The 19,755-nt window shown below is 40.3% G+C and overlaps 1 protein-coding gene across 1 annotated transcript in view; it reads right to left on the reverse strand.

Moving 5' to 3' along the window:
• Positions 1-19,755, reverse strand: part of ITPR1 (inositol 1,4,5-trisphosphate receptor type 1) — a 188,199-nt gene that overhangs the window by 67,480 nt on the left and 100,964 nt on the right. The gene's annotated exons all lie outside the window — the stretch shown is intronic.

Consider the following 19,755-nt stretch of genomic DNA (forward strand, 5'->3'; position numbering starts at 1 on the left):
AACAGACACGGCCTGTGATTACAGACTTACCACCCTGAGACCGGATTTGGGGGTGGTGGTAGAAAAAAAAAATAAATAAAAAAGAAAGCTAGCCACAAATAATTTCATACTAACTGAAGTGTTTGTTTTAGGAAACAAGTGCTCAACACTGATTTCCAGCTGTATTTCAGATCTCATTTGTTGTTTGGCTATAGATTCAAAATGTCATTAACAACAGTTTAATAATATGTAAGTGAAGCCTTACTTTTAACACTTTCACAAGAGGTCTTTCAAAAACAAGTAAGTAAATACAAGTGTTCATTAGGTCATACAAAACTCCAGTACTATCAGGCCAGATGTTTTTGATACTCAAAGGCACACACAAAGATAGATTAGATAAATTCTGATACAGCAATGAGTTGGAAAGACACCTGCAGTGCAACAGAACTTTCCCAGGATTTGCGAAACCTGTTCACTTGGGCTCCTCTCCCTATCACAGTAGCAGGCTGTCTGGAAATTAAAATCCCTCAAAAAAAAAAAAAAAAATCAGAAATTGCTTCTAAACTAAGCAGCTAAACACTTCTCTGCAAGTTTGTCAGAGACCACTGCTCTTTCTGTAAGGCTGATGCTAGTGTCAGGCTACAGCCTTCTGCTTCTCTCCATACTGTTTAGCAGATTAAAGATGCTCCTAGAGATTATTAGTATGAAAGCTGCTACATATGAGCTGTATCCTACAGAGTCAGAGAGGACAGAGGAAGAGAAAGGGCGATGAGATGCAAAAATAAACACTAGGATAGCTTTCCAGCCAGTTGCTTCCAAAAGTCCAAATAAAAAAGCAAGTCACTTTGAAGCAAAAGTATATACATATATATATATATATATATATATATATATATATAAAGATCAGTACTTTAAGGGGCATACACCTGCCATCACTACTTGGGCCAAATTGTGCATATGTTGGAGAGGAAAGAGACCAACTCAAAGGCTCAAGCAGATTCTCACCCCAGTGCAGCTAGTCCAGCAAGGCCGGGCTGCTGTTTAGTACACAACATATTACTTTAGCTGCTCTCTCTGCTCTCGGTCTAGCAGGTAGTGAGCAATGCATGACAGAACAAGGTCAAGGCAGACAAAAAGCCCCCCTAAACTACATCTTTCTTCTGCACGTGTACTGATTAGAAAGGAAACTTGTTATATTTGTATAGCCCTGTGCCAAAATCAAGTTACAATGAGAGTTTGCATATTACCTTTTTCTTTTCCATTGAACTAACTAGCAGTTGTCATGGCAACTGGCATTTAAAAATGGTCATTTTTACAACTTACTATGAAGATGTTAACACACATCCAACTACAAGAAATGCTGTTCAGTAAACTCCACCTCTTTCTGAATCCAGATAGTTAACTAGAGCCTATTGGATTTCTCTAGCCTTTCTTTCCAGTCCACTGTGGAGAAGACGACAACTTTGACTTCACGGTCAAAATAGTTCAAGTGAGAGGACAAAGCTCATAGGTAATTCCTGCCCTTGTGACAGACGGGCAGCACATCTGCTTTCTTACTGAGCTAAAACTATATCCAAAAGAGGACAAGCTAACCAGAAAATCTAAGTGGGAACAGGTAGGAAGCATCTGTCATTTCTAGTCAGAAAGGAAAGCATGCTGATCCACAGGTTCAAAGTTCTGGCCAGCTAGTCACATCCAGTGTCATATGCAATTCTAGCTGAGGAAAAAAAACCTTAGTTTTCTATTTAATTACTCAAAAGCACTGTGTTAGCTAATAAGGGTATAAAAATGTGACTGAAATTAAGGGGAGAAAAAATATGTGGTATTTAAGATATGTTTTAATCAATTCAGCTGCAGTGCTTGGCTTCAGAACAGCTCTTTAACCATCATGTTACTATTATGTATCACTGATGCGTATAGTATGCAAACAAATATCAGATGTCTGACAGCATTAAGAAAAATTAAACATGCTACCTAGAAAATCCAGCAGCATTCAGCTTCATCTGCATTCATCATCAAGGTAAACTAACAGTAAGTAGTATACAAACATCATTGGATGTATATCAATAGAACAGATACAAACAACTCCAAGTGTTAACAAAACCCTGTTACCAGCATTGAAACTGTATTACAGAGAATATTTAATAAAACCAAAGAGATAAGCAGCTGTAAGTTGCTGTGATTCTGTTCCTGGCTACAAGAGCAGAAAAAAAGTGAGAAATACTGTAGTGAACCAGCAGTGCTGATTCTGCAGCTTTACTGTTTATGAAGAGACAGGGGGGTTTGGGAGTCCAAAATAAGCAAACTCCACAAGGCCTGATTAATCTCACTTTATGAGTCTGTAACCAAAGGGAATACTTTAGAAGCATGAAGAGACCAGGCCAGGAGCTGAGGTTTCATTCTAAGCGACCGAGCAACCCCAGCTCCCATTTAATACAATGGGAGCTGCCCATGTATCTTGTTTCATAAGCAGAGCTGCTAGTTTTAGACTTTCTAGGAGATTGACAACCACCACAGATGTTTCCTACATGATTTGTACTTCACCATTTAAAAGGAAAAGGTAGTGGATTAATTTTAAGAGTGCTTGACTGCTGTACATACCCTTCTATGATCCTCCAGTTGCCTCTGTGGTAGACTTTGATCAAGCTCCTGCTGCGCATGCAGAAATGTCATTTTAAAGCAGAGCAACACTAAAGAGACACTAAAATCTTTGCACTCATGGAAAATATTAAGGAAAGTCACAGCTGAAAGCAAAGGGGGGAGATAAGGAAGATCAAGTGGCAAGCTGTCTAAACAAAACATCAGGTCTTAATTAGCTCTAACAGTACATAATCAGTCTGCTTTGACACTCACCAGCAGACCACACGTGGCATGCATGTATGCCAACACATTCTCAGGGATTTAAGGAAAACACAAAGTCTATCTAATTTGACAGAAACTGAGAACACAAAAGTTTCCAGGAGTCGAAACCATGCACTACATCCATGCACACATATACATATATACACACACTTATGCACACAAACACCCCTCCCCACTACACACACACTTCTCATGGAAAGATAGGTACTTTAGTACCTATGGTACAACATATCCAGTTGTGGTCAGTGAAGCTCTTTTGAGACTGCAGAGGGCTTCTGACAAAACCTATAGGATTTTCATTCCAATGCCATGGCTGCGTTTCAAAATTTCAGCGAGGCTTTACTCTGATTTACTGAACAAAGTCCGATAGCACGTTCACATTTCCAAATCAAATCTCTCTTTTATTTCAGGTATTAAGTATCTAAAAGAAGCAAATCTTCAGAAATTTTCCACAGATTAGAACTCACACTTTGTAAATTGAAAGTATGTCAAGTTCTCGTCACTTAAAAAGCATTCTGAAAGTGCAGAGTAACCATCACTCTGTCCAGGGACACAGTTCAACCAGGAGCCTACCCTGACGCATCTCAAAGTCATTCTATGACCACCAACTGTTTCACTTCACATTTAAACAGTCTTCCACAAAAAATACTAATAAAAAAACCGCAGAACACCATAAACTGCATTTTTTTTCTCTTTGTGATTTCAAAACAAATCCAACAGCCTCCTAGACTTGGACTTCCATATAGTTTTTAATTAGATTTGCAGTATTATATTATCCAGTGGTATAATCTACCAACAGCACCTCTGGATGTCCCATTAACTCCAAAACAATTCAAGTTTTTTTTTTTTTTTTTTTTTTTTTTTTTTTATCCTTATTTCTTATTTTTGGCAAATAATCTGTCTTATATGAACTAACGACTAACGTTGGGCTATCTCAAACAAAACGTCCCCTAACACCCAATTCACAGAAGAGCTAGTAATCTCAATGAAGTCAAGTCACCATTGTTTCACACATTTTAAACAGGACACCCAGCAATTCTGGAACTACGAAATGTCCACAAAGTTCTTTTGCTACCTCCATTTCCTGACCAATCATACCCTGGATTGGTTAAACCATCAGTCCTCGGAGTCTCTTACTTTGTCTAGGAACAAAGATTTGGGATTGATTTACATGCTTTAATGTAGAAATTATTTCAGATTATCAGGCTGATTCTGTATTAGATTGAGCCACTTGAATAAATCTGCTAACTTTTCCACTATCTATACCACGCAGGAACACACATTTCACAGATTTTTTTTTTTTTTTTTTTAACCAACAAGACACTCCACCAGGACTATTTCAAAACACCAATATTTGCCTGTTGTACAAATATAGGTGGATAACACACCTCTATAGAGCTTTCCGTTTCTGGAGGTTGCGGCAGCTAGTTGAAAGTAAAATGCAGAAAAATTAGTCATTCTTCAAGATTCTTTCATTTTAACAGAAATCTAGTGGTCAACACTTACGGGGAAGGGAGCTAGAAAGTATGACTTGAGCTTAATCACCACAAATGAATTATGGTATAATTACTGTTTACACCCACCCACCATGCTTCTAAAAGCGCTACCTTCTGAAAATTTAGCAGGTGTCCTTTGAACAGCCCAAACTACTCTGCACAAACATGAAGGCAGAAGCAAAAAGCTTAAGCTGCAGCTGCAGACAGGCCTGCAACTCAGAAAGGCGCTGCTGGACAGCTTGCTTCGACTGCAACAAGGTGTTTGCGATTCGCGCACAGTGAACATAATGCATTTATCCCCAGTGGAGTAGCTGAAGGGATAAATGCTGTGTGTCACTAAAAGACATATTTAGAATCTTATTTAAAATAATGTTTTCAGTGGATTCTCATTTACAAACATTCTTTTCCTGAGACAAAAAATAGGTAATATAGTGTAAAATACGAGCAACAAAATAAGAAGTTTAATGGTAACAGTTTTTCAAATTTAAAATGCTGATCATCACATTGAAATAGATCAAGACAGGAAACTTTCATTTAGCAGAACTTAAACGTTCAACACAGAACTAAACACTCAAATGAAACTGTCTGCTTAACAGTGGGTAAATTGATTTAGCTTCTCAGAAACAGACACTCAGAAGTCTTTTACAATACAGTAATATCAAATTAAGCCAGCCACCATTGTCCATCTCTGCCTAAAAGGCACACAAACTAGTCAGACAATTCAAGCATGGGTTGTGAGAGTGACTGTGGATTTTAACCCAATATCTGCTGCAGCCTAGGAAATCCATGGCAAAAAAACAAGGCCATTGGAATCTAGAAATCTAAATATGGAAGGATTTCACTTCTTAGGAAAAGGGCAGGGGAACTAACATTTTCCATTTAGGTGCTCTGTATACAGGCATAGTCAGGAAGAACAGTTCTCCATTCTTCTCCCAACAGACTTTCCTCTCGGCTAACTCGCATGGCCTTTGGTATGCCATTTCCTTGCATTGTCACCGCTCTTGGAAACCTCACAAGTATGGAAACCGTTTCTTTCATGGTCAGACTGGAACACAGTATTTAAGCCAGAGAAGCAAAAGTTAACAGGAAGAACTTCGTTTATGCAGAGGAACACACAGTTCCTGCCGAGTGCACGTTATCGAGTACACCCTTGTTGCTTGTGGGCTGGATATTGGAAAGGCCATGTCAAGTCATTAGTTAGTCTGGGTGCGCTGTTTGGATTGCAGACACAGTCAGTACAGCTTGCTTCAGAACAAAGCAAAAAATTCCTGTTATTACTAAGTCATCTCATCCGCAACAGCGAGTAAAATGTGCATATTGCTCTAAAGGAAATTAGGTACCTTCCCTTCCAGGGAAGGGGAAACTGAAGCAGAGAGGTCAAATAGACACGATGGGACAAGAGAACACATTGGAATCTCGATTCCAAATGCGAAACCTCCTTTATTCTCAGGCTTATGCCATGGCCACAAATTCAAACATATATGAATATTTTGCGACTGAAAACTGGCAGAGATAAAGAATCAGCATGCAATTAATTTGATCTTTTCAACTTAAACTGAGAAGGGAAAAGCAAGCATTTTAGTTAGCAAATTTCTGTGCCTTCCCCCTTTGACAGTGACAGCACGTATAGCTAGAACAGCATGACAGAACCCAGCCCAAACTCATCTGCAGGCAGCAGGGCTGCACCAGGCAATGCTCCGCTGGAGCATTTCAACTTACCTAGGCCTTCAACACTCTTTCAGTAAGAGCATAAACCCAAAATACTGAAATTGTGAGGCAAAGTGAGCTAAAGTAGCATAGAATTATTGAGTTATAGTTATTGTGATATCCTTTGCAGTACCACTTCCACAAACTTAAAGTATGAGCTAATTACTTCACAAGGAGAATTGAACATAGAGAAAGTGTAGAATGAGTAAGTAATTCTGCTAACTTTCTTGTGCCTCCCTACACCTCAGTTCTCCACCTGTTAAGCATGATGGATGGAAGGAAGGGGAAATAGGACATTAAAGTGTGTAAAATACCAACACACTTCACTAATAGAGGCCAGGTGAGCACCACAGATACAGCAGCCAGCTTTTAAACTAAAATGTAATGGGTGGCAGGGTCAGAGAAAAGTGCAGTAGTCTTCCTTTTTGCTAGCAGTAGGAAAAGTTCCTTTCAACTTACTGTATAAAAACTCCTCCTTCTTTTGAAGTTTCCATTCCTGCAGGTTGCTGAATAAAGCTCTCTTCACTACCCATAATAGGAGAATCACAATTTCTTTGACCTATTGGTGACTGGAATGCTTCTAACATTCGTTTCCCCAACAGATACGTTAGGGTTTCCTAGACAATCTGCACATTTTGTTTCCCAGAATGGTCTTTATCTGACTCAAGAGCAGATCCACCTCAACAACTAAAGTCAATGAGAGCTCATGTGAACTTGTTACTCCTCAGAATGAGGATCTAAAAATAGAGTGCACATGTAGAAGAGATTTTTGTCTATCTTTTACAGTTTTGAGGAAGGTGTGAAAGTTGGTTTCATTTGCTTAAAAAAAAGACCAAATTTGTATAAGCCAATCTTTCACAGAAAATTCAAACAATAAGTACTTTACCTAAAATGAAAGGGTTTGAGGAAACGAAGAAAGATTTTCATTTAAAGACTCAGGATTACTTCTCTTGATATTTTAACTCACCTATCTAGTAAACACCTAAAACAAAGGCTCTCTGAACAAGCTTGAAATGCATTTACAAAGTAGATGGAGATTCCAATTCATATGGACTGGGTGTCCTCCCAGGAATGGTTTCAGTAAAAGAGGATAGAAAAAAATTTCATATTGTAATATTAAAAATCTCATATTGTAATATTAAAAAAAAAAAAAAAACAGGTGGAAAATAATCTCATCAGGAAAAGTTGCATGTTATGTGAGCTTAGAAATGCTTTCAAAAACCCAATCCTTTTCTCTTCAGCCTCACTAAGCTTTGTAATTTTGACGTAAAATGGACAGCGCACATAAGAGCACAAACCCATTTCCTCCACTTCAGACCATCTCTAAGTTGAAATGACAAACATGCTGGCAAACCTCACACTGACTTTCACACTTCCATGCCAGTTTCCAAACTATCATGTCTCCTTAAGGCCACTTTTTATCTGGGCACTCTAAAGCAGACACAGAGATGACTAGCTAGTGCAATGCACTGCTATAAACAGACATCCATCTTTGAAGGTCTTCAAGATCAACACCGAGTATTTTGAAGCAGTTTAGTCAAATTGAATGTATTTGGCTCAACACAGAAGCAACTGGGAGAAACGAGATGTCTGCACTGGGTAGGAAGTCAAGTTAAATTACTTAATGGTCCCTTCTGGTCTCAAAATCTGTGAATTCCAAAACTGTCCCAATTTCATGCATAAATCATCTAATTACTGGGGTGATGCGGAGACCTATTTGGCATAACAGAGGAAATAAGGAAAAAACAAAACTACACAGTCAATCAGTCAAATATCAAATTAAGCTTTTGATAGCTAGGTTGTATATCCAGATGTAAAGAATAGTAATAAAGATCTGCAATAGAGCTTATTAGCAAATTACTGCCCTTTACTTTATCTACCTTAATTCTTACACTATCATCTCCTGTATCAACTGGCACTGAAGTTAGGATTGGTTGTTTAAATACAATCCTAGAAGACCCTTTCCACTTCTTTCCTCTCTTCTGAATTTCCCTTCTCTGTAGGATATATTCACTATCGCTCTTACTGGAAATACCCAAAGCAAAGTGTTCTTATTCATGTCCTGATTCATGAAAATAAGTTAGAACAAATTATTTGGCTGGTCTTCATAATTCTTCGATAATGACAGATGAACTCCATGAGAAGAGAAATATCCACCAGTGTAGGTTATTTACTTGCAAATCCTCCTTCGTAAAGCCAGTATCGTTACCTTGTAAAACTGAGAAAAAATTTGTATTGGATGGGAAATTTTAGCCTCTGCAGACGATACGTAGGTGTGTTTGTCAAAAATGTATTTGACTTGCTATGGATAAGTTTCAGGGCAGCAGGGAATAGTTGAGAACCAAAAGCACTGAACCTGCTTGAAAAATTCTTCCCACATTACAGTTCATCATTGTAACAGATCCGTATCAAAGTTACCATGCATTATATTTTTAGAATGCAACAGAGGATTTTACACTGACATAAATTAAGCATCAGTGTCAGATGTGGAACAGTATTCTGTTACGGTGCATGGCTCCTGCAGCTCTCGTGCATGGCCTGCAGGATTTGCAGAGAGAGGAGGGGGGCAGCCGCACCATGTGGCACACCTGCAACCACACGCTTACGCCTGCTCACCTCTGCACACATGCGTGCGCATGCACGCACACGTGGATCAGGGAGGTGGCTGAACTTCCCCTCGCCCCACCTCCCTGCATCTGCAGAGCCTCTGTGCACTGCCAGACCTCCAGGTGGGAAATTTGGCCCATAGACTGCCAGTGTCTAAGCTGAAAGGTCACCAAGATACACATACGGCCAATCCTTCTTTAATTTTCCAGAGTTTGCAGTATCAAAGGCATGTTTTATTTGGTCTAGGTTTCCTCAAGTTAAAGAGCTCAGTCTCTTACATGCCACTGACCTTCAGTGGGAATTAAATCTCACTTGCTCCTCTTCTCAATCTTTCAAGCCATTTACAGTAAATAAATAAAAACTACCTTTGCTACACATTTTACACTGGTAGCTTTAATCTGCTGTTAACATGGTGCAAATATTTTAACAAATTACTATAAGAAACACTCCAGTCTCCTGTTTCAAAGAGCTTACAAATTACAGTTCTAATTTGTGCAATAAAAACAGTCCAAAGATTGCAGCATTTGTGAAGAGGGAAAAAAAAAAAAAAAAGGCAGCCCACAAAAATTTATTAGAGCCTGCATTTCCTCTACTTGAGACATAACAAGTAAAGCACTGTCCAAATGCAAAATACACAAGAGAAATGACTGTGGGGTAAACTCTCTCTACCAGGAAAATAATTTACAATTGCTTCTCTCCAGCACTTAGAAGATTAAAAAAATCTTCCAAATCCAATTAAAAGATCCACAAAATAGGACATATTTTGCACCTTACGCAACTGTTCTAATGTAGTTTTACAGTTTATCATTGATAAACATCACTGAAAAGGTTATTTCAGTGAAACCCTTTGAAGCAGTATTTTCAGTTCTCTTTTCACCTACTTGAAACCTCAAGACCAAAGTGAAGACATAAAAAAAGTCCCAAATCCAAAACTGTATCAACTAGGTTTGCAGGTGTATTTTGCTGGATACTGTTTATTAACTGAATAAAGAAGTTAACAGATGTCATTACTTAATCCAACAAACCCATTGGCCTTTTAATAGAAGTTTTACTTATATCAGTTATTTACAAATGGTAAAAGTCTTCTGAGCTAAATAACTACAGTGCAAACTCAGGGTGCTTGGAGATTTGCTGGATCTAATCTTTTTGGTTTTTGCTACCTATGTGCAAAGACGATGGGCCAGGGATCATCCCTGCCCGGGATTTAGGCTCAGGGACAGATCACCACCAGCTCTGCAGAGGAACGAGTTTGACTGAGCTCTCTCTTCAGGAAGACAATTTGAAAAATAAAAAAGCAGATCCAATCATATGGGAACAGCATTATCCTGAGAAGAACCAGCAGCCGTACAACCGCAGCAGCTACCGCTGCAGCCTCGGCTCTTGGCAGCCTCAGCACAGGCTGAAGTAACTGTAAACAGCTCCACCACGTTTATTGGCAATTACTGCTGAAGGTCACACATCAGCAGCAGGCCTAAATTCCAGGAAAAAAAGCTCCTCTTATGTAACTGCTGCTTGAATGTTGGCAGGTGCCCAATGGAGCAGTTCACCGCAATGTAGGGAGGAAAAAAGAAAAATAAAGTAGGACATCTCCCAGTCACATTTGGTATCATGCGAATGCCACCTGCAGGAGAAGGCTAACACTTCTTCCCTACTCACCCTTCCGTAGTACCAGCCCCTTTCTTCGGGGCACATACATCTTAGTGCCTAAAGACTCCTGGCACCTACCTAAATCCAAGGAAAGTAGACCCCAAACTTGGCGTGAGAGGCAGAGATGCTTTAGAGTGGGGGAGTGATTTGCTACTGGAGTCGTGCTCCTGGATCACAGAGAACCTAAGATTCATGCAATCATCTCAACCTGAGATTTGGAGCACTACAAAATCTGCACTTATATGGTGTTTGGACTTCATTGTAGGTTATGGATTGAGCTAAAAGCAATCGTGTCAAGATTCACAGTTGACAACACTTGAGAAAAATTTAGTTTGCAAAGTTCACAAAGTTGCAGCACCAGGAGCTCAGAGTGGAAACAGAAAGACAAGCTCTGAACATACAGCTCCCTAAGATCATGACTTGAATACCCAGAGCAGCACCTGGTTTTGGTTTTCTATTAAAACCAATCATGCTTTTCTTCCACCTTCCAAGACACCTTTTTTGCTCTTTCTTTTAATAACAGTCTATACATACCCCATCCCAAAGGTCTGTGCATGTTAACAGTTTACAGGAACCTGAGTGTTTTGGCAATAGTGAAAAAATAAATTTCATTTTCAGTATATCATAATTTCTGTCTCCAGAAGAAACCTTTACTGTGAGGGCTGCCCTCAATACTAGATGTTGCAGATTTTGAAAAACACCTGTGAAAGCTTAAAAATTCTATCACCATAGTAGTACCAGGAAGGTTCATGGTCTTCAGACCATATTAACAGATGTTAAAAACAAGTGACACATCATACCACCTTCCCTAGAGGACAGAGATTCCTTCCTGCTGCTCCTTTCCAACAATGACACCAAAAGCTACCTTTAAGATAAATCCCTTAAGAGAAAGTAAATGAACTAGGCCAGTGTAAGGCCAATTGGATTAAAACATATTACTCCTTCCCTTCATTTCCACAGCACTTCTCTAGTATTGCAAGTACTTCAGAAAATCAGATTTGCCAGCTACTGTTACACAGAGGTGCCGACTGACACGTATGGTTACAGGCAGTCACAATTCTTCCTGTTTTGCAGGGGATTTCCGGCATGCCACGGTGGATTCCAGCATTATTCACCAGTGAAAAGGGCACTCCCTGTCCGCAGACAGAAAGTGTCTCCAACTTCAACTTACCTTCTACTTCATCTGATAATAGATGTACTTTTTTTATTATTAAAATTCATTGCGTAAGTGCATCTGAAGCCCCCACTAAAATTATCTTGCAGTAGTGACTGTAAGATACATAGATCTATGTACACATGCAATCTCATCTACATACTGTGAAATTATAATGCAGCTATGCCACAGGACAGTTACTCTAATATGGTTTTATCCTGGGGGAACAAGAAGCATTTCAGCTGATCAGAAAAATTAAACTACCTAGAGCTTGACAGACAGGGAAGTTAATAATTTTATCAATAATGGAGCTTTCTGTGTTCTTTTATTCTTTGCCCTAAATGTTTACAGTTGCCAGGGGGATAAAAAATAAATAATTAATAATTAAAAAAAAGAGGAAACACAAGGATTTCCTTTGAGAATTCTCAGTGATTCGAACCACAGTCTGAAATCCTCCTTATGAACAGATGATGCTCATTTCTGAGTTGTAAACACACCTGCTCCATCCAGGGCACCATTCCACCAAGGAACCTTCCTCCTTCGCTTCCTTCAGACCAAACTCTGAATTGCTCTGCACACTCTGCCTGATTTATCACAGGCAAAGACAGCAGACTACACCCAGCAACTAAAGGGGGAGATTTTCATATTATGAAATAATTTGCAATTAAACAATTCAAATTTCTGTCTGAAGTTCCTCCAAGATGAATTATATACTTTACTCCAGGAAGCTGTAGTACCATATAAATGTAAGGGGGCTAGCACTTGATAGAAATGTTAACATGCTACAGATGAACTATTCAAAAACAGCACATCCCTGGTGAAGTATTTTCAGTTCTCAGGTAAGAAGAGAAAAAAAAATCTTAGTTTAAAAAATAAAAGAAAAGAAAAAAAAATATATTACACAAAAGGTTAGACACTAAAGCACCCCTGTAGCTAACCAATATTAAGTTTGGTGTGACACCTGGAGACACACCTGAGCCTCCTCATTCTCTTCCAGCTCAGAAGCAATTCCACTAGAGTAAGCGGCCTTCCACCACAAGAAACAAGGATCACGCAGAACAGAAGCGAGACTCACTCTCTAAACACATCGTGCTCATCAGTTTTCTTCTATGAAAATTAACAGGAAATGCATGCTAAAAGTAAAAGACTGCCATGAACAGCAGACTGAATGTTCTGAGTAGCTCTCATTAAAGATTTTCTCATGAAAGTTTGTCATTGGAAAATGCAGTTTCTTTGTAACTGAAACTTTTGATGGAAGACTCTTGAAATATTTTTTTTTCTTTCAGGAAAGGCATCACAGACACAGAATGGAGCTTCTGCTCCAAAGTAGTCAGAACTACTAAAGAGGGAACCTCAGAGCAGACAGAGGTGATGGTACTGACTTGTGACATAGGAACATGGCAAAGCTGGAGCTTTACTGTCCCAACCCACAGGTTAAAAAAAAAAAATTACAACCCCCCCCTCCCCCCCAAATACTACTCTGGTTTGTTCTCATGAGAAATTAGGTTTTTTTTAAACTCTCCCCTCCAGAAGTCTTTCAACTCAAGCACTGCGGGACATGCTTGCTGAGGTCTACTTTTGTGACCAACAGCTAGGTTCTCAAATCCATTTCAACAGCTGAGATCCTCAAATATTACTTGGTTCTCAAAATGAAGTCCACACAGATAAATTCAGTTGATGAATTTCCAGAAGTTTTACAGAAAATAATTTACAGCATATGTCATTATCTATTCTATTAAATAAGAGTAACATTTTAAGCATTAAGTGGTTGAATTTTGTTCCAAATAAAAGGTTGGCTTGGGAGAGAATGCACGAAACAAGCTACAAAGAGGAAAATGTTTTTTTCCCCTGGTATTTCAGTAGAATAAAGCACCAATCAATCACTTTCACAGAATTATACATTTATGCAAAAAGAATCTCAAATGTAGTGTTCATATTACTTTTTTTTTCTTTTTGAGATGCCTGAGGAAGCTACTGCAACACAGAAAGCTAAACTCAACTAATTCTACCCCTATATAATAGTGTCTCAACAAAACAGACCACTTAAAGTCCTTAGAAAGCTTAATTTCAGTTAAACTGAAGTCCTCATTCAAATAAGGCTTTTCCACCTTTTAAACAACTGCATATAGCATAAACATGAACCGGGCTGTTGTACTGCCAACTGAAACGACGTTTTTTATGATTGGAAGCTAGCTTTAGAAGTCAGTAATTTTCATAAAGTTACACCACACTGCTTTTGTAACACATCCTAACATTTTACGCGGCTGTATACACCAAACCTGACTAAGATGCAACAGGAAAGATAGCTAGGTATCTTCATGAATAGCATGAGAGTCATTTTTTTCTGTAAAGAAAGCCATACAGTTTCCACAGAAGGGCCCTGCCCTTTTTAGTCTCATGTGCATGAAGTACCTTGGGAAATGAGTAATGACTCTCACTAGTCATTAAGTAAAGACAAATCATTTAGGGTCTTCTCCAGCTGGCTTTTGACAATTTTTTCAAAGTTACACACGAATGCCATTAAAACTCAGTACCTTGATTTTCAAATGGCTAAAAGAACCTTTTCGTAGAGTACGCAGTAATCACTGTGGGGGGCTAAATGACAACTTTCTAATCGTGCTTACTGCAGTTTATATTTCAAAGGCACTCGTATCTGGTCCTAAACTTTATGAGAACTATTATGACAACAGATGATCGCAGACTGCCAGAAATTATAACTATACTTGGACTGATATTCAAAGTAATATCATATGGAATTAGTTATGGTAACAATTCCCAGCATAGACACATGGCAGACTAAAAACTCAACTGATTCACTGACACAATGCATACGTATCAAAAGAGTCAGTGCTGAAGAGACAACAGGACACATCACAGTGCTATTCATAAAACAAACACCATAGAAACAACACCGTAGAAAATAAATAAAACTAAAACCTCAGCATTATCCAATTCAATGGTAATCTGCCAGAAAAGAAAGAGGGAGGAAAAATTGAAAGCAAGCATTAGTAAGAGAAATTACAAATACATTTCACGTTAGGATCTTATAAATTATTTAATGCTTTAATGCTGTTGTCTAACATTGTGACTATTTTCCAGCAGGCATTAGTGACATTTGCAAGTTCCTGGGAAGTTGGTGTATTACGGAGCTGACACTCCTGGAGGCACTGCGCCAGGGCACACAGGAGACAGGATGCACAGTGGCTTTGGTCTTATGCCAACCAACAAACCACATGGGCTGGCTGATCAAGATCCAAGAACTTCAGCCGTGGGCATAAGAGTCATCCCTAGCGTGAGCTGTAAGCAACATTAGGCATCTTTGGGTCTTCATAGCAGAAGTTGGAGTTTGATTTGGGGAATAGAAACAAAGTTTTAAAATATAGAACTGTACAACTGAACTTAATCTTCCAATAGGCATCCAGAAAGATTTGTATGAATGATGTTTCAGTAAAGTAATAAACTTGGGTCTAGTCTACACAGTTAATGTAGTAAAGTTTTCAGCCTATTAAATATACCACAGTATGCTACCCATCACTGCAAGAACTTGAGTGCAAGCCAAGATTAAGAGTCTTCAGCAATATGTAAAATTTTAAGTCTTCCCACAAGCTTCTGTACATCTGTGTTCTCAACACCCTTTTAGCACACTGCAGAGGAACCCCAGCTGTTTCATGGAGGTCTTTGCTCACAGAATCAGACAATGCAGCACTCATTACGGCTCCCCCCTACAAAAGGGACGAGGACAGGGCTAGGAGGATGTGGCGTTTTTATTATTCATGCTGGAAGATTAAGCGCAAGGGTAGGAGGTAGGAGTACAGTCTTTTTATATATCAGACTGTTTCAATGAGTACTATGCTGTATTATAGCAAGTCACACAATACATTAAAAAAAAAAAAAAAAAAGAAAAAGAAAATCTTCCTTTGCACTCTTTGGCTGAACGCTGCTCAGGTAATGTGCTCTCAGTTCTGTCAGCAGTGACCACTAGCAAATTACAGGGATTAGAGATTTAGGAACTCGGGACTGAGTTAAGAGCAACTCAACTGAGGGTAGAACTGAAGCCTCAAAAAATCCCACACCAGACCTGTGTAAATGAAGGGAAAAAACAGGAAAATCAGGAAAAGGAGGAATGATGAGACTTTCTTGATCTGCATAACAGAAAACTCAAATCCACAGTTAAAAAAAAATAAAAAGTAGAATCATAGGATCAGTAAGGTCAGAAGGGTTGGAAGGACCTCTGGAGATCATCTAGTCCAACCTCCCTGCTCAGCAGGGTCACCTACAGCATGTTAGACAGGGTTGCATTCGGGCGGGCCTTGAATATCTCCAGAGCAGTACACTCCCTCCACAACCTCTCTGGGCAACCTGTTCCCGTGCTCCGTCACTCTCACAGGGAAGAAATTCCCCCTCACGCTCAGGCAGAACTGCCTGTGCTCCAATTTCTGCCCACTGCCTCTTGTCCTGTCACATGGGGCAACTGAAAAGAGTTTGTACCCATCCCCCTGACACCCTCCCTTCAGGTACTTACACACATTGATAAGATCCCCCCTCAGTCTTCTCTTCCCCAGGCTGAACAGGCCCAGCTCTCGCAGCTGTTCCTCACAGGGCAGGTGCTCCAGCCCTCTGATCATCTTCGTAGCCCTCTGCTGGGCTCTCTGCAGTAGCTCCATGTCTCTCATGTCCTGGGGAGCCCAGAACTGGACACAGTACTCGAGATGAGGCCTCCCCAGGGCTGAGTAGAAGGGCAGGATCACCTCCCTCGACCTGCTGGCAACAGTCTTCCTAATGCACCCCAGGAGACCATTGGCCTTCTTGGCCACAAGGGCACATTGCTGGCTCACGGTCAACTTGTCATCCACCAGCACTCCCAGGTCCTTCTCTGCAAAGCTGCTCTCCAGAAGGTCAGCCCCCCTCCTTGTACTGGTGCCTAGGGTTATTTCTCCCTAGGTGCAGGACTCTGCACTTGCCCTTGTTGAACCTCAGGAGGTTCCTCTCTGCTCAGCTCTCCAGCCTGTCCAGGTCTCTCTGAATGGCAGCACAGCCCTCAGGTGTATCAGCCACTCCTCCCAGCTTGGTATCATCAGCAAACTTGCTGAGGAGGCATTCTGCCCCCTCATCCAGGTTGTTGATGAAGCAGTTGAACAGGATGGGACCCAGTACTGAGCCCTGGGGGACACCACTAGCCACAGGCCTCCAACTAGACTCCGCGCCACCAATGACGACCCTCTGAGCTCTGTCTTTCTTTTCAGCCAGTTCTCAATCCTCCTCACTGTCCACTCACCTAACCCACACTTCGAGAGCTTATCTAAAAGGATGTGATGGGAGACAGTGTCAAAAGCCTTGCTGAAGTCAAGGTACACAACGTCCACTGGTCTCCCCTCATATACCCAGCCAGTCAGTCCACCACAGAAGGCTCTCTCATTGGTTAAGCAGGATTTCCCCTTGGTGAATCCATGCTGGCTACTCCTAATCACCTTCCTTTCCTCCATATGCCTGGAGATGACATCCAGAATGAGCTGTTCCATCACCTCTCCAGGGATGGAGGTGAGGCTGACAGGCCTATAGTTGCCTGGGTCCTCCTTCTTGCCCTTCTTGAAGCCTGGAGTGGCACTGGCTTTCTTCCAGTCCTCAGGTACCTCTCCAGTTCTCCAGGACCTTTCAAAGATGATGGAGAGCGGCCTGGCAACAACATCCGTCAGCTCCCTCAGTACCCGTGGGTGTATCCCATCCGGGAAAGTGCAAAAAAGTAAGATGTGAAAAGGTATATGCACTAAACCATATAGGCACAAAATTATAAATTTAGCTGCTGTTTCAAATTAAAAACTTACAGAGCTTGCAAGACTTTGCAGGAGTTTAGGAAAAGATGTATAAAATACACAAATGTCAAGTCTTCACTTCCTGAAGCAGAGGAGATAATGGCTGAGTAACCTTTTTACTACTATGGCCACATACAGCAAAAAAAAAAAAGTATTATGACTGTTGTCAATTCTGTGAGCATCTTTTTCCACAGCAACATTGCTTGCATGATTGATATAGTTGTCACAAGAAAGTAAGCTTGGCCACCTTTAGGTACCTAGGGACTCCTGTATTTAGGATAGGAGCATATGATTTATCTATTTAAATATACTGCAGGATGATATTAAAAACAAAGGTATAGCCTTTTAAGTGGCAATTAAATACAGTTACATGAGTCACAAGGAAGAATAAGTACAATTATACTCCTCACAGCCAGAGAGTGGAATCTGTTCTACTGCTAGCAGTCTATCAGTGAGCAATCAGCTGCCTTTTCATATTCAGAAGTCCACCTCACAAGCAAACATATTCTTGCCTTGCATTATGCAACTGATCCACTGTTTCAGAAATTAATACATTTTCTGCCCACTGAAGATTCTTCAAATTTTTTAGAGTTCTCCACGGTCTGTAATCGCATAAGTTAATCTTCCAGAAATATTGCTTGAACCAAGTTTGCCAGAAATTCTAAGGAATTCCTAAAAATGAATTTTTATTTAGAAAGATTTTCAAGAGGCATACTGCACTAAAAGAAGGTAGGGAACTCCTTCCATTTGGATTGTGTTGCTGAATAAAAGAGCAGCCACCCTTTGTATTACTTAGGCTGATCTTGACCAGTCTCTCTTAGCTGTTTTTAATGGATAGGAGACTGTACAGTGATGAATTTACCAATGAAGTGTAAAGCCAAACCTATGATTATGCTTAACCTTTCATTGTCCTGGCTTTGGGCAAGGCAAATATCAGCATTTAACACTTGCTAAAAAGGATCATCTAGCCCAACTCTCTCTTGCTAGAACAGGCTCCATCTAGTCCCCTTCCAGATCAGACTTGCGTTATCTTACAGGTGTCCTAGGAAAGGGATATACAGGCTGAAGACTTCAAGCTATAGCCGTGGGGCTGCTGAGGGGAACAAAAGTTGCAGCAGGGCTTAGCAGAGAGGGGGTTACAACTCAGCACAAACTAGGCCACCTCAGCAGAAATTAACACACAAAAGCAAAGCTACTTCCATGCAGTTGCTGCATTTATCCCACTCCCCTTCTCATCCTACATCTACATACTTCTTCCTTGCAGCTGGTTAGGGCACTTCCCAAAGGTAAATGAGTTTATTCAAAAGTACTGCTACTGCAAGGTGAAAAAAAATCCCCAGGTAGTACTGTAGCTCTAGAGGAAAGGAAAAGCAGCAGCAGACAGGCAGGATTACTGAGATTCCAGGGTAGTAACAGCACCTGGAGCAGCCCTCCCTGATGAGGCAGGAGCCCAGGACGGGCCATCCCTGCCCTTCAGGTGTTTTCCAAGGCATCCACCCTCCCTCCTCCAGGTTTCTGCGCTCCAGCTAAGCTGGCCAGACCAGGTAGAGGCCATGTGCAGCATCCAGCTGCCGTTCAGCCCAGCAACTCTACTGGTTCCCCTGCCCTCTGCAAGCTCAGAAGCGCTGAGCAGATGCTTCTCAGCCTCCTTTGGGGATACAGATATAAACAACTACTAAGAAGCTGTCTGATCTCTAAAGTTTTTTGCATTATTACACTGTAAACACAGCACTATCCAACAACTTTATACCCTACTGCAAGTTAGAACGTGACAGGAGATGCTATCAGCTCCCAACCACAGATTCCCAGTTCCATTAACTGTCCATTCGCAAAACTACTTCCCTCCTTAATTCAGACTGTTAATTCTGAATTGTTTGAGGGTCAGTTCATCAGGAGGGTGTATTATCCCAGTTCTTTCCTTCGCATACTTTTGTCACATATCTAAAATTATCTGTGCAGCAAGGCAAACATTCAATATAAATAAAATCAAGTCAGAAACACACCATTTTCCTCTAAGAATTTATATTTGTAAATCTTTGCACATTCTCTTAGTCTGGAATCAATGTGTGTCTATTTTTAGTTCACATATGGAAAACACAATGGGTTCTTCCTCTGCAGTGATTCCAAAAGGGAAAATTGATATTAAACCCCTCTCAAAAAACCATCTTTCCTATTTTCCCACAATTTTATAACAACAATCATGTTAAACAGCTCTCCAACTACAGTATATCTCCTGTATACTTACCACAGGGCACATTAATAGTCTATATTGCTTAAAAATGAAGGGGAGAGATTAGGTTTTTGAGATTGAATGCAGGAGTGACTGGGTACAGAAACAAAGGCATATACACACACGATTGTTTTTCTGTAGCTACAAACAGATCTGTTCAGTCTTTGTATCATTCTTCTCAGCAAGACAAAAGGAGTTGTATGCAAGTAAAGGGAAAGAAACAAACATAGGTGGGTGTACAGTTTCCATCTATAATTCTGATGA

Source organism: Rhea pennata, chromosome 12 (genome assembly GCF_028389875.1).
Source record: "Rhea pennata isolate bPtePen1 chromosome 12, bPtePen1.pri, whole genome shotgun sequence".
NCBI classification, from domain to species: Eukaryota; Metazoa; Chordata; class Aves; order Rheiformes; family Rheidae; genus Rhea; species Rhea pennata.